A 15,712-nucleotide genomic window follows, 5' to 3' on the forward strand; every position below is an offset into this window, starting at 1 on the left:
GACTGCCATTGATATTCTGTTTACAATCCCATACATCTCAGCTACAGTAGTTATCATAAGAGACAGGTTTAGTCCTTTTACGTTTTAAACAGCTATTTTAAAATCAGTGGCTCCAGTTGATGCTTGATGAGGAGTGAGAGTTGTTTACCTCTCAGAAGCTCAAAGCGGGTCATCATGAACTGTTTCTTGTGCAAATAAGCTTCTGTTGTCTTACCCTTGAACCTTCTAACTTCCCACACTGGGGAAAAAGAATTAAAGGAAGAAAGTCGATTAAGCTCTTAAAAATACAATAGTTTTGTGCTTTTTTTCTTCCCCTTAAGGATTTCAGGAAATTGGGTACATCATCGAACCAATTCCACTTTTTTTCCATTATTTATCTCTAAAATGGCCTAGCAGTGCTTTAAGCTCCAGTATCTCTGTTGGTTAATTTGCCTTATTAAATGACCATCATAACTCATGTACCAAGGGCCATTCTAGAAGCCATCAGGGCCCTTGCTATGTTTTATGGGTTTTTAGATTCATTACCTCAACCTCACCAGTGCGCTCTGTAACAGCCTATCAGCCAAGGCCCAGAGCTCGCTCTAAAGGTGCTACGGTGACCTAGCCACTGACATAGCGCCCCTGTGGCTAGCTAGACCTCCACCGTCCAGCAGCCTGCCTGTCGACGGACGCTAACTTCACTCCCCCCAAACCCCCCACCCCTATCCCCAGGGAGCTCTACGTCAAGTGGCTCCCAAGTCAGCTATTCTTTGTTTTATCTGTGGCTATTAATATGATTTCATTCCAGGTCCTTCATACAGATAATAAGAAGCTAACACGCTAGGCGCTATTCATTTAAACAGTGAGGAAAAGGGGGGGGGGGGGGGGCTGTGTGAGGTCACATAGCCATGGTATGCTTAGCTAGCGTTTTTTGTTGCTAGTTGGTAATGATGTCCTGGTGGTCAGGCCAACCACAGGAACCCAATGGAGTAAGACAACAGGAAATTACCGGCGCTGTAGCACAAATGGGCTTTTGTTAGGCTTTGCTGGTATTATTACTTTTCTTCCTCCTTCTTCTATGCTAAATTGCTCCAAGCTTCCTGCTGCAACAAAAAGAAGAAAAATGCGGAGTAATCTTGTCTGATGGAGGCATATCAAAGTGTATTAAATCCCTCGCACACAGCAATCCTTGACACAGGGAAAACGCATGTCAACATGACATAAGTATTAGCAGGCGTCAGCAACGTGCCGTTATCCCTGAATGCATAGAAGGGCACGTGGATCTAATCTTCCCTCCCCCATACACTCACACACACACACACACACACACACACACACACACACACACACACACCCTTTAGCAGAGACCCGCTGAGGCACCCTGCCTTTTCCACACACTTCATCTATGTTTAAATAAGCAGAGTGAGCGGCAGGCACCTCAAATACCTTATGACACACACTTACTCCCAGGGAGGGATTAGAATATTATTGTTATTCTAATGTGCTTTGTTCCTCCGCCCACAGCCCACACCCCCTCTGTGCACGAACAAACACATGCACAATGTCTCACACACACACACACACACACACACACACACACATAAATACACACTGGCACAAACATATATGTATATACAGTGTATGTATATAAATACTGTATACACACATGCACAGACATCCCCATTCATACACAGGATACAATCACACAAGTCTGTGCCATATACTACACACATAAAAAACTATGCGCACACACACACACACTCTTCACAGGCATCTGAGAGTCTGGTCTCTTTACAGGCATCTGAGAGTCTGGTCTCTTTAGAGATGTCTCAGAGTCTGGTCTCTTTACAGGCATCTGAGAGTCTGGTCTCTTTAGAGATGTCTCAGAGTCTGGTCTCTTTACAGGCATCTGAGAGTCTGGTCTCTTTAGAGATGTCTCAGAGTCTGGTCTCTTTACAGGCATCTGAGAGTCTAGTCTCTTTAGAGATGTCTCAGAGTCTGGTCTCTTTAAAGATTTCTCAGAGTCTGGTCTCCTTAGAGATGTCTGAGTTAGAGATGTCTCAGAGTCTGGTCTCCTTAGAGATGTCTCAGAGTCTGGTCTCTTTAGAGATGTCTCAGAGTCTGGTCTTTTTAGAGGTGTCTGGGGAGTCATCAGTGCAGCTGACTGCGTTTCCTGTGCTCTATGAGCCCCGGGCTCATCAGAGATGTCTGTTTCGCTCAAAGCAGCTTTCTATTAGGCCTGATTTCCATACATCTACATGGAGAGGGAAGAGTGCGACGGGGCGTGTAGATGTGTGTGTGGGGGGGTGGGGGGGGGCATTCCCCAGGGGTGTCACTGGAGACCCAGGGAATCGGATGTGTCTCCTCCACTCTGCTGATATGAAGTGAATTAGTGACCTTAATTGACGCCACACACTTCCCCCCCCCTTTTCCCCCCTTTCCTCGATCAAGGAAGCATGGTGTGGGTGCTTTGGTATACACATACAATCCCAGCTCTGCGATAGTCAATGCTACAAATGGGAGGCACACATGCATGGAGGGGCAATGGTGTTAGCTTAGCCATGCAGATGCAGTGCTGCACACATACATGGAGGGGCATGTTAGCTTAGCCGTGTAGATGCAGCGCTGCACGCATGGAGGGGCAATGGTGTTAGCTTAGCCGTGTAGATGCAACGCTGCATGCCTGCTCTCATTTCCCACATTTTAGACCTCAAGATGAAAATAGTTCATCTCCTACACATTTTTGAAGCTTTAACTCACCTAAGCAGAAAATAAATAATAAATAGTCCATGTTCCTTTCTGCTGTATGTATATCAACTACTCTATATATTTAGATATTGAATAACACTACAATATATTAGGAACAGCAGTAGTTCTAAAACTGTACCATCCCACACACACATTGATTTGCCTTGGGAGCTTACTATGAATACCTTGGTATTAATCTTATTTATGATTTATGTTGTGCATAGTTATAATCACAAGTGCCATGGGAAATACTTTTTTTCATAGACAAAAACCCTTGTGACAAAAAGATTTGAGGTCCACTGACAACGATACAAGCAGCTTAAGCATGTCATCTGCTATTCAGCATATGCAATATTCCATCTCATGTACAATGTCTTCACATCTGTGTGATGTGTACTACATAAAAAGAGGGTCAAGTGGTCTTATGGGCTCATGTCCTAAGTCTATAATAATGGAAACAGCAAGTGAAAAGCAGGCCTGGGGATGTGCACTAAATTAATCATCCTAAAGCCCTTCTGAGCGCACTACATTTGGCACACACACACACACACACTACATTCAGCCCAGCCCTCTGGTTAGTGATACGCTGGTCATATCATAGTCATTTGTACTCCCTCCTGACAGCCTGCTAGTGCTTTTCCTTTCCATGCATTATACACTAGCCTTTCTGAACGGCGTTCCGAGGAAGCGTTCACACGGAGTACGGAGTACCGGAACATTCTTGGCCACTCTCCGTCCCGACGGGCCGGGGGGAACCATTCTGAAGGGCTGCTTGGTTCGGCAGGACCCAGGTGTGGGATATGTGGGGGTCGGCCCAGAACACGTCGAGAGAGCAGAGAGCATCCCGCGAGGACTGCACTTAATAACAGCACTCTCATCTAGCTGATGGTGTGTTACATAAAAAAAGCGCTGTCGTGCCTCTTACTGCTGTGGTGAGAGAGAGAGAGAGACAGAGAAAGGGAGAGAGAGAGAAACAGAGAGAGAAAGAGAGAGAGAGAGAGAAAGAGAGAGAGATAGAAAGAGAGCAGCTATATCCAGCTGGCCTCACATCCGCCGCTCAGGGTCACTGTGATACCAGAATAGGAAACACACACACACACACACACTCACACACATGCTAGTGTGAACAAGAGGGCAATCAAGGCCGAGCGCAATCGTAGCCGACAGAGCTGCCCGTTCACTGCCCACCTGCCCACTGCTGCGAAGCGGGCGGCTGAAAGCGAGCCCTCTCGTTTAAGTGACATTGCGGCGCCTGCTGCCGTCTCTTCCTCCTCCTCAGCTCCTCAGCGAGCGCCGAGCGCGCCTGCACGCACGCACAGCCTCAAGCCCTCGGCTGAAAATGACAAGCGACAACCTCCGTAAACGGATCAGCGCTCCAATGAAGGCTGTGCCGTCTTCTCGACTCGCCACGCCACGGATCAGCTGGAGGTTGGTGGCGTGCCACGACACACACACGTACACACACACACGCTCTTTTTCTGCCAGGTGAGAGCCGTGGAGCGCACGAGTGAGAGAGTGAACGAGTGAGGAGAGAGAAGCCTGTGCTCCCGGGTCTGGCTCAGATCTGGTTAAGCTATGGCCCAGGATCAGCTGATAACTTGACCTCGGATACAGTGGGATCTGAGACTATGCAAAGAGAGAGAGAGAGAGAGAGAGAGAAAGAGTGAGAGAAATGGTGAAAGAGATGAGAGAGAGAGAGAAAGAGAGAGAGAGAGAGATTCGGCAGAGTCATTTGCCATGTTCCTCTCTATCTGTCCTCAGAGAATGTGGGAATTGAGCCTGTAGAGAGAGAGAGAGAAAGGGTGTGTGTGTTCATGTGCGTGTGTGTGTGTGTGTGTGTGTGTGTGTGTGTGTGTGTGTGTGTGTGTGTGTGTGTGTGCTAGAGAGATAGAGAGAGAATGGAGAGAAAGACAGAAAAGAGAGCAAAGTGGGTCTTCCTCAACCATTCATTACCCCAGCTGGGCAACAACCAGCTACAACAGCAGTCACAGCTCCAAGAACTGGCAAGTGCACATAGACTATTATCTAGTGCAGATTTACACGAGCTGGCAGCCAATGCCAACCCAGAGCCAGCGCAAGGCAGAGAGAAAGAGATAGAAACGCTTAGCTATACAGAGAGAGAGTAGGAGAGAGGGAGGAAGAGAGACTTAGAGGGGAGAAAGAGACATAAAAGTGATGGCGATAAAAGAGGAGACAGAACGCGTGCTGGTGGATGTATTTTTATAGTCTAAATGCATACTCCCTCAGTCTCATTACACAATGCAGGCGACAGAGGGGAACGTAACTTCACTAGGCTGGCGTGAAATGCTGCCCAAAAATCCAAAACAGTTACATAAGAGCTTCAGCGAAATGAAAGGCCCTGTCTGGGTAATCCCCTCAGAACTACAGCTACTGTTTCAAATGTGGCCTCGCCGATAGGGCCGCAGCTCATTCTAATCACACACACACACACACACACTCACACATACAGAGAGAGAGAGAGAGAGAGAGAGAGAGTGAGCGGGAGAGAAACACACACACACACAGGAAACATATACACACAATGGAAATGCACTGCACACACACACATACCAGTGGCCAAACCACTGCCAGAGCACCCAGCGGGTAGTGATCCTTTTCTGAGCTTCCTTATAGACACACACATACACACACACAGACATACACATACTGTATACAACAGCTTTAAGCTTTACACACAAAACCCACAAGTGATACACATAATATACATATGGTTATACTTTGTGAATTTCACTACAACAAGGGGTAGGACATGCATCGTCAAACAGACACTGTATACGGATTTACTCCCTCACTCACGCATACACTCACACTATGAACTCATATGAACATGTTCGTGCAAGCACACGTTGTTAACTGGATTTCTAATAAACCGGATGCTTTCTCCACCACAGTTACACATAATATACTGTAGTAGCAAATTAATGGCCATGGGGAGTGTCTAACTCATCTCTCTCTCTCTCTCTCTCTCTCTCTCAATCTCGCACACACACAAACACACACACACACACACACACACAGACACACACACACACACACATTCATGCCCGCTGGGCGAGCAGTGGCTTGCTCATCATGATGGAATCAATTAGATGCCAATCCAATTAGTTTAGGGGCCTCTCACTGGCCTCCTCTCTCTCTGCAGCCCGGCCGATAAACACAATGCTGGTAACAGAGTTGCAACATCAGACGACTAAGCACTCCCTCATTCGCTCGCTCGCTCACACACTCGCTCACTCACACAGTCACTCACTCAGAGGCTGATGAGTGTCACAATTCATTTGAAATGCATGACGGCGCCTGTCGGTGCCAGATCGCGCTTTTTGTGTGTGTGTGCGTGTGTGTGTGTGTGTTTGTGTGTTTTTTGTAGCCTATAAGTGGCCCCCAGCTATAATGCAACCAGTTAGAGGAACGAGGTGTCGAGTGACCGTGTCTCGGGTTCAGATGTTACTGTTTGTTACGGTCCGTGCCGCGATGATTATCGCCAACAGTGTTCCCATTGGGGAGCCGCTTGCGCTGGGGTCATCACCTCTCCATCACAGCTCCGGCCCTGACCGAATATGCCCACCACAACGGGAAGCTTCATGGCGGGGGGCAGCCATCGAGTCATCAAGGACGAGAGGATGTATTTATGGAGTAAATCTGCTGGAGCTAACACCATGCCACCGCTGCTGAAAGCAATGATCTGTGTGTGTGTGTGTGTGTGTGTGTGCGTGCGTGCGTGCGTACAGAGATGCCCTTCACAGTTTACACACAGTTCAGGCAATGGGGGAGGGAGATGGGGGGAGCAAACAATGGTCCAGTCTCTGTCACCCCCTCGGTAATCCCTGCTGGGTTACGCCTGTTTACTATCGGCCACGCGTCTCTGCGGACACACAGGATATCCTCCGTCCCGTCCTCAGTCAAAGAGCAGCCTTCATCAACAAACAGAGGCCATTTACAGGGGTCAGACACAAGCACAGATCAGTGTGGCTGAACTCTTTCTGCTCCTCCACTGGCTCGTCCACTGTCACAGCTCAGCCCCCCCCCCCACTCCACCCCATCACTCCATGAGGCCCAGGCAGTGAGGGGAGAGCCAGGGGCCATGGCAGAGAGGGGGCTAGTCGCTGCATCCGCTCACACAACACTGCAAAGCACCGAGAAGATGTACTGTACAGGGAATCACAGGAACGAAGACGCGCCAACTAACCCTCTTGACCTACACTTCTCACCCCCCTCCACCCATACACACACACACACACACACACACACACACACACACACACACACACACACACACACACGCACACACACACACACACAGAAAACACAACTCCCAGCACTCTATGTGTCAGTGTCAGCTTGTTAAATACATGTCTCCATTGCAAGGGCTTGGTAGCCAGCACTCCACAGGTCAGAGCAAGGCTGGACCACACACCCAGCACAAGGATGTGAGATCCGCCAGCTGTGACCTCCACTACTTAGCATAAACAATAGCAGTAGCAGTCAAATGCTAACACTGCTACATCTAATGCAAGTACCGTGCACAATGTGTATTCCAGTATCTTGCTAGGAGATTGACTGTGGATCTATGCTATTTTCAAAGCCACCTCCCACCTCCCCTACTTGAAATGAACTGTATTTGTCATACATATTGGCAGCCAATTAGCCGGAAATTACCATCCAGCATTCATCCAGCAATTACGAGATCACGCACAAGCACTGTACTGTACTATAGCAGCGCTACTGGGGATTGGTGAGACACACACAGACACACACAGACACACAGACACACACACACACATGTGGGTGTAGCAGAGGTTCAGGCGAGATCCATGGGCATAAAAAGAAAACCAGGGGCCATCATTCATATTGAGGCCCCAAGCTGTGGAACCTCGGTGGGCAGCTGTCCGTCTCCACTAACTGGCCTCCGAAGACCGCTCGCTGTCACTCAGCGCTCGGAGAAAAAGCCGCGTGCCACTCTGCAGCATTCTCCAGCCTCCGGACCGACGGTCTCATCCTCTTGAATGTGAACAATTCAAGATAATGAGTACTCAAGGCACCGATTTACAAGGCAAATTGGGCGAGTAATAGTGGAGAGAGGATTGCATGGAGGAGTGCGCGAACAAGAGGGAGATTAGGACCCAACTGAAACCTGTCAGTGTTTACAATAGCTATGAAATGCACCCAAGATGAGCCTCGGAAAAAAAAAACACACAAAAAAAATAGATTTTGAATTCTGTCTGACGATGTTTTTACTCGAAACACCCGCTTCCCTCATTAATTGGCATCTTCTTGCATCACACCAGTCTTGTGTTCAGCTTGCATTTCCTGCGGAACGAGACGGCCTCTTGTAGTGGACAACAACCGTGCCTGAGCACTGGACTCAGCAGTGCCGCCACCACCCACCGCTGCTGCCGCACGGGCCACAGTTTCATCACAGGTGATGAAACTCAATAGAATCAAGTCGGCGGGATGTTACTTAGCCTTATATCCGTCCGGATAAGAGGCAATAACGCAGCGCGCCTCTGTACCGCTCGCATTAGTCACAGGGGAATTAGCGCTCCCTGGCTCCGTGGCAGACCGGCTCCAGTGGTGCTTAAGCCCCCCTCACTCCATGAAAGGGCCTCCTTTTTCTCCTTTATTCATCTGCTCTCCTTTCTTCCCACCGCCAGCCTGCCATGCCTCCATTAGCTCCGGACACACACACACACGCACAAGGCCAGGAAGATGTTCAGGTCAGCCGCCACAGCCGCAGCCGCAGAAATGCATTATGGTCCAGAATTAATGAATCCATGAATATCACATTGGAATGAATGCGCTAGGCTGAGGGAAGAGAGAGAGAGAGAGGACTTGACTTAGGTATAAATAAATAAAGGCAATTAGTAGATTGTTATACTATCTGGCAGCTGCAGAAGTAGGTCAGAAGCTGCAGGAGAGGATGAGCCTGGGCACTGGGTTGGATGTGCTCTCTGGATGCACAGAAAAGGGGTCAAAAAATACGATTATCTCCCATTATTCTCCAGCACGGCGCAACTTGGGGAGAATTATCGCACGCGATTATCCAACTGCCCGGGTAACAGGATAAGAAATCAATAGCCGGCGAACTAAAATGGAAGCATAGCAGAAGGATGGCGATTGTTACCAATAACAATGAAGGCAATAGCAACGAAAACATGCTATATTTTAGGTAGCAGCAGCCTAGCATGAGAGAGAGGGAGAGAGAGAGGAAGGGAGAAAGAGAGAGAGAGAGAGAGAGAGAGAGAGCGAGTGATAGAGAGGCCGTATTGTACCAGAGTGACCCAGAGAGAGGTCATTGGTGGCAGGGCAGCAGAACTGCCCAGTCATGGTTTCCGGGCGCGCTCCATGAGAACGCCTGACAGGATGGAGCTTGGGTGGAAAAATAAGAGCTACTTCCTGAGAGAGCAGCCTTGCGTCCCCTGGAGCACGGGCGTCATGTGACCACCGTTCCCCTACTGCGCTGACTTCCCCTTAAAACACATGCCCCTATTGCCATGCCAGTGGCAGAGACGCTGGCTTCTTATTCTGGTCAGATTCCATCCAGCTCTGTAATCAGCGACTGAAGAACATTCCGAAATCGGCACACAGAATGAGCCAGTGGAACAACCAAAATGGGTTTTGATTGCACCTGAAACACCTTTGCTTGCACACATTTTTGTTGAGATGTTTCGACTGCTGTATTTTTTTAGATGCTGAATCCTTTTCATTTTGGAAGTGCAAATATAGCAGTGCAAGAGCAAGAGCTCAGCTTGTGACATAAACCATTTTTGATGTTTGCTTTGCACACACACAAACATACAGCACACACACACACACACCATCAGACACATTTATTACAACTACAGTCCCCAGCATCCACCTGCAGAAGATGGAGAAGTTGCAGGGTAGCAGTGGGGAGTGTGGGGGTTATGCCAGGAACAACTTAGGAAAGTCACGGTGACCTACAAGCAGCACACGGATGAAAAATCACATGTCACGCAGGTAATACCAGGGCCCCCATCTCATTCTCTATGCTTGGGGAGCTGAGAGTAATATGGCGAGGCAAGCGTGAGAGCCCATGCTCCCGTACCGGCCCTGAGAGATTAGACATTACAACAGCTGCAGGACAAGAGCCCAGCCACAGGCCTCTACACAAGAGGGAAGAGAGAGGACCCAGAGAGAGAGGACCTCTGTGGAGCCTATTTTACAGCCCTGGATTAGGCTGCCCTTTGACTCCTCTGTCTCAATGGGAGGCACAGGAGAGGGGGGGGGGGGTTACTTTGGGCAGCTCTGTAAAACCTCTGATCCATTCCTTTTCATTTTAGCGTGTTCACCTGCGGTTACGGCGACGCTCTCTCCCCTTGTCCCTGTCGTCTGCAAAGCTCACAGACAGGGAGAAGAGTGGGGCTTATGTACAAAGCCTATGGCTGTCAGGGCGAGTCTGCGTCTGTCTCAGACATTAAATTAAGAGATTTACCTTCTCTTTTTACCACCGTAGGCCATCCCTGCTCCTGAGAGCCAAGGAGAGAGAGTGAGGTCTACAGACTAGAGACCTTCAGATGTGACCTTCAGATTCAGAAGTTGAACACTTCCCCTATGTGACGAGAGGGAGTCTGTCCCACTTGGCCAGTATCTTTTTATTCTTCTTTTTTTTGCACCAGTATCTATCACAAATCGTCTCATACGTTATTTTTAATAGAGAGATTTGGGTTAATGAAAGCCTATTATTGATATTATCACCCAAAAGCTGGCACCCGTGCCTTAAAAAAGAAATGGGAATTTAAATTCATAGCAGGCGTTTGGCTAAATCCAGCCGCATATGTGAGAAGCATAGTAATAGTCCAATCGACATCCATGTACCTCAATGCCTGCAGCACCAGTAAATACAAACAGGCAAGTGATAGCGGAGGTTTTTCGATTTCTCAGACACATTTAGATCTGGTTTTAGGTGGATTGTGTTTGTGTGTTGCTGTTTCTCCTTACCTGACCCCTGAATATCACCTCTCATGTGTGTTCAGCGCCAGAGAGAGCAACAAAAACATAAAAAAGCTGTTTCCTCCATCTCACATGGCAGCCTTCTCTCTTTAGGCACTGTGTTTGATCAGAGGCTAATCTGAGCGTGTGTGTAAAATGATTACAATGGACTCTTTATTTCACTTGGATGAGGACGAGGGGATAACACAACAGCTAGAGAAACAATGAGAGACGAGATAATGAAAAACACTGAAATAGTGTAGGAGAGAGAAAGAAAGAGAGAGAGAGAAAGGAAGATAGATTGAGAGAGAGGGAGAGAGAGAGAGAAAGGAAGAGAGATTGAAAGAGAGAAAGAGAGGTAGTGAAGGACAGCGAAAGGATTCATGACTTGGCAGTCTTGTCCAGCCCCAGTGTTAAGTTGCCCCTTTGCCTCATTTCACACTCTGCCTGCGTCCACCGCAGAGGGTGACCAAAGTGTGCCGTGTCACGGGGGCCATCGCTGACGTGAGGTCAGACAGCCACGCCAGCTCAGCAGTCACACTGCTGATGAAAGAAAGGGTGGCGTGATGCAGCAGAAAAGATGAGGAATAATATTATTATTTTACTTCCTTTTGAACTGGTTCTTTTACCAATTCATGTAAACGTTCTATTATAATGTTTACTATTTTTGTCAATTGTTATTCTGTTCTGGTAAACCGCTTTGGAGAAAAGCATCTGTTAAAAAACCATAACCATAACCATAGCCATCACAGCACACTGCATCATCCCCACTCCACCACGCCATGTTGGCTGACCAGCCCAGCTGTGGTCCTGAGCGTCCACATGAGCGCGAGGCCAGGCAGAACACTCCATCCATAATGTGTCACATCAGAAGCAGATGTGGACTTTCGCTCTTCGACACATCAATAGAAACATATCCTGTTGCTATGTAATACAAACATGCGACCCGGGGGTCGTTTCCCAGTCAGTGAATTGCGGCTTTTGCCACGTACAGCTGGGCCAGGGGTAAACGTGTTCAATCAGATATGAGTGCTCAGTAGAGTCAATTGAACTCTGAGGTAAACAAAAATATGGCTGATGTAACAGGACATTTGTTCAAAAAAAATAGTTCAGAACGTTAGTAAGCTAAAAGCACAGAAGAACAATACAGCTGCTTCAAATGTCACATAATCATAATAGACTTCATCCGTAGGAAATTCCTCAAGAACAAATAAGAGCCAGTGAATCTTAGCGATCGGATTTGGAGCTGGCCCCCACAGAGACAGACCTACCAAAGCACCTGATCATGTTTTTTTGGCAGCACTTAATGTGGGGCAGGGCAAAGAGTGGACAAGTGCAAATAATGGCTCTCAAGACAGACATCCTACTTTACAGTGTCAGTGTAAGGAACATGAATCAAAAAAACAAAAACTGCATTGTCTTTGCTGCACTGTCCAGTCATGGGTGATAATTGTCATGTAAATTTCTGAAACTTTTGTGGTCCACCTTCCTTCCTCTCTCCTCCGTCGTTCTCACCAGGGCCGTGCCAACACCATAACTCTCATGGAATGAATGGAACACAACACGTCTCAATCGCCTTTCTAGCTCCGCTTCCTTCCTGACCCTGTCCGGCTCTGTGTGCGACGCTGAACAATCATAGACCATTCCTTCACCGCTACCACCACCACCACCACCCCAAACACACACACACACACACACACACACACACACACACACACACACACACACACACACACACAAACACACACACAAGCTTCCTATTCCCAGTGTTGCTTTTTTTTCTTCTCTAAACTAACGGAAGTTTGTCTGTCAGTGGAGAAGGAGGCTGGCTGTACAGTCCAATGACAGCCTGGCCTTTGAAACCTTGAGCCTGTGGACTCAGAGCGGATAGGCACAAGCCTACTGGGAGCACTTAACCAACCGCGAGAGCCAGGCTCACAGCTGGGCCCGGGCACAGCACGCGGCTACGCCGCTGTGCCGTGTTCCAGTGCTGTGCTAGCTTGCTTCATCCTCTAGCACGTCACCGACTCCATTCAGGACAAATGGGGGGGTGTGTGTGTATGTGTGTGTGTGTGGGGGTGGGGGGTGGGGAGGGGGTCTGCCACAATACCTCACTGGTATTAGCTGCACGAGGCATGGGCTGTAAAAAAAAAAGACTAGCCACTCCTCATCTCGCTTGTCTTTGTGCTCTGAATACTGAATGGCTGCCATCTCCGTCAGGCGTTGACAAGGTGAGCAGAGCTTAGCCGAGCCCACGATAGATAAGATAAGAGGTGAGGCCAGGGGAGAGCCAGGTAAGGTGAGCCACAATCAGACGTGCAGCTGGCCAGTGCCACAGATGCAAATGGGCCAGCGCCACAGATACAAATGGTCCAGGCCACAGATGCAAATGGTCCAGGCCACAGATGCAAATGGGCACTAGCACCGACCCGAGGAGATGCGTCATATCATGGCCGCCGCGACGGCCCATGTCCCGCCCCCTTCTGCGCGAGTCATGACCTCTTATTCCGTTCGTCTCATCGCCATGGTGATTATACTGAATTTAGAGACAGCAGAAGAGCACGTGGGCCAGAGGTCCGCACATCATGTCAGCAGCGCTGTCCCTCGTGCTAGCGAACAAGTTCACTACAGTTCACTGTTGCAATACAGTGCTATTACAGGTGAACGCATGGACAGAGACAGGGACTCAGAAACCGACAGAAGTGCTGTTTTCACAGCAGCTTCCTTATTGAAGCCAAAAGGTCACTGCTCTAGCGTTTCTATCTAAAGGCAGGAGGGATTTGGAAACTGTTTAGTCAAATTACACTGCAGGAGAAGAAAAGGCCAGTGGAGGTCCATCTGCAGAGTGCAGACAACAGATACTGTAACGGACAGGAAACTAACAAAAGATAATATGTGCTTCAGCTGTTCCCCCCTCAATGGTGGAGACAGATATCCACAAAAGTGAAAGGCGAGAGCTTAAGGACATGAGGACAGGTGTGCTATTGAGTGTGTGTGTGTGTGTGTGTGTGTGTGTGTGTGTGTGTGTGTGTGTGTATGGCTCTGGCTTAGTATACATTGAGTGAGTGAGTGCATGAGTGGAGTGGGTGAGTGTCTGTATATATTGCAGTATATATTTGCATGCGTGTTATTGGTGGACTGCTAACACACTGACCGGCTGCCTCGGCCTCACTGTTTGGCGCCAGGCAGCTCCTGAGTGGGTGACGCTCTGAGGCAAAACAGCTGAGCCGCTCAGAGACAGGCATATGCACCCCCATGTCCTGCAGCACGCCACAACACGGCACGGCAACTGTACACAACACACACACACACACACACACACACACACACACACACACACACACACACACACACACACACACTCGTCCGCAATCACTCATTTTTGTCTTTTCTTCCTTTCACTACCTGCCTCTCTCTCTCTCTCTCTCTCTCTCTCTCTCTCTCTCTCCCTCCCTCCCTCCCTCCCTCCTCTGCCCCAGTGAGTAAACAGTAGAGCAGAGTGAGGGAAGGGTGGAGGAAGGGGAGGAGGTTTGTAGAAGCTTGTGCGCGACAAGCTGTTAATTGTCAAGCTTTGAAAAGGCTGAGCTTAGAATGCATAAACAAAAGCAGAAACTAAAACGTAAAAAAAACAAATTCATTTTTAATTCCCATCCCTCGCAGATGGCATTATTCTCGGGGAAATTATTCACAGAGAAATTTAAATGGCATTATTTTCCAATATAAAAGTTAATTGCTCAAGCAATACGGCATTCAATATTTAACACACTTCTGAACAACAACAAAAAAAATCTAATAGCAGCAACCGAGCTTGCCATGTTGGAGTGTGTGATACATAAGGCAGAGAGTAGCCGTCTAAAAACGTGTGCTGTGGAGTGGAGCTTCAAAAGAGGCTGAGACAGAAGGAGGTGGGCGTCCCACTCCTGTGACCCCCGTGACCCCTAGCCTGTGGCAGCGCAGGCCACTCTCTTCAAACGCTGAGCAGCAGCAGCAGCAGCAGAAAAGGAGAGGAGCGAATGCCGTGTCGGCGCCTCCGGTCAAAGCCAAAGCCAAAGCCAAACAACACACACACACACACACACACACACTGCTAAACTGATCCCGCTGAACGCCTTCCAAGAGCAGAAGAGTAACGAGAGCGTTTTCCTAGCGCTCCGACAGCACTTACGGCCCCTGCGCCTTCCAACTCCGACTGGCCAGCGCTCTGCTTGCAAATTACTGCTGGAGAGCCCGGTAATCATGGCCTAGTGCTGACGCCACGCCACGCTAGGCTACGCTAGGACAAGGCCAAAGCCAAGGGGGGAGATGGGGTGGGGGGGGGGGGACTAGGCTCAGGGCTGCTATGCAAATGCAGGCGGTGACGCTGCCACAAAAGACGCGGAACGTCACGGATACGGCACGCTCACCTTTTGTGTGTCAGGCATTAAATGGCATTAGTGGCATAATCCCTAACTGTTGCAGATTGAGACACGAGGAGATATTCAATTCAGGCTCTTTCAAGTATGAACCTCACCAGTCCGCCTCGTCTCTCTCTCTCTCTCTCTCTCTCTCTCTCTCTCTCTCTCTCTCTCTCTCTCTCTCTCTCTCTCTCTCCCTCTCCTCCACTCATCCCCCTCTTCCCTCCCCTGCCTTCTTCTCCCTTTCTCTCTCTCCTTCCTCTGGAGAGGGAGCGCTTCAGAGCCGTCATATTTAATCAACATCTCAGGGAGGACGACGCTGGAATCTCTGGTCCTCCTGTGCCGTGAGTGAGTCCTGGCGCTGTCACACTCGGGATAATTGTCTTAGATACTCTAATTCGCCCGCTGCTCGCCTTAAACGCACAAGAGACGAAGGCAAAAGATGACCTACATTGATGCTGATCTGTGAATTATACATGATGTCACCATTTGATTATTTATTTCCTGTGTGAGAGACCCAAGTGCTTATAGTCATAATTGCCTCCACTAGCCTAGCCACATCCACAGCCACAAACATGTGAGTCTGAGTAGGGAGATGTTGCTGTCATGTCTTACAATTC

The sequence above is a fragment of the Alosa pseudoharengus genome, unplaced genomic scaffold, assembly GCF_046254945.1.
Source record: "Alosa pseudoharengus isolate Yale_2024_CS ecotype anadromous, Long Island Sound unplaced genomic scaffold, YU_APseudo_1.1 YU_APseudo_1.1_scf_9, whole genome shotgun sequence".
Taxonomy (NCBI): Eukaryota; Metazoa; Chordata; class Actinopteri; order Clupeiformes; family Clupeidae; genus Alosa; species Alosa pseudoharengus.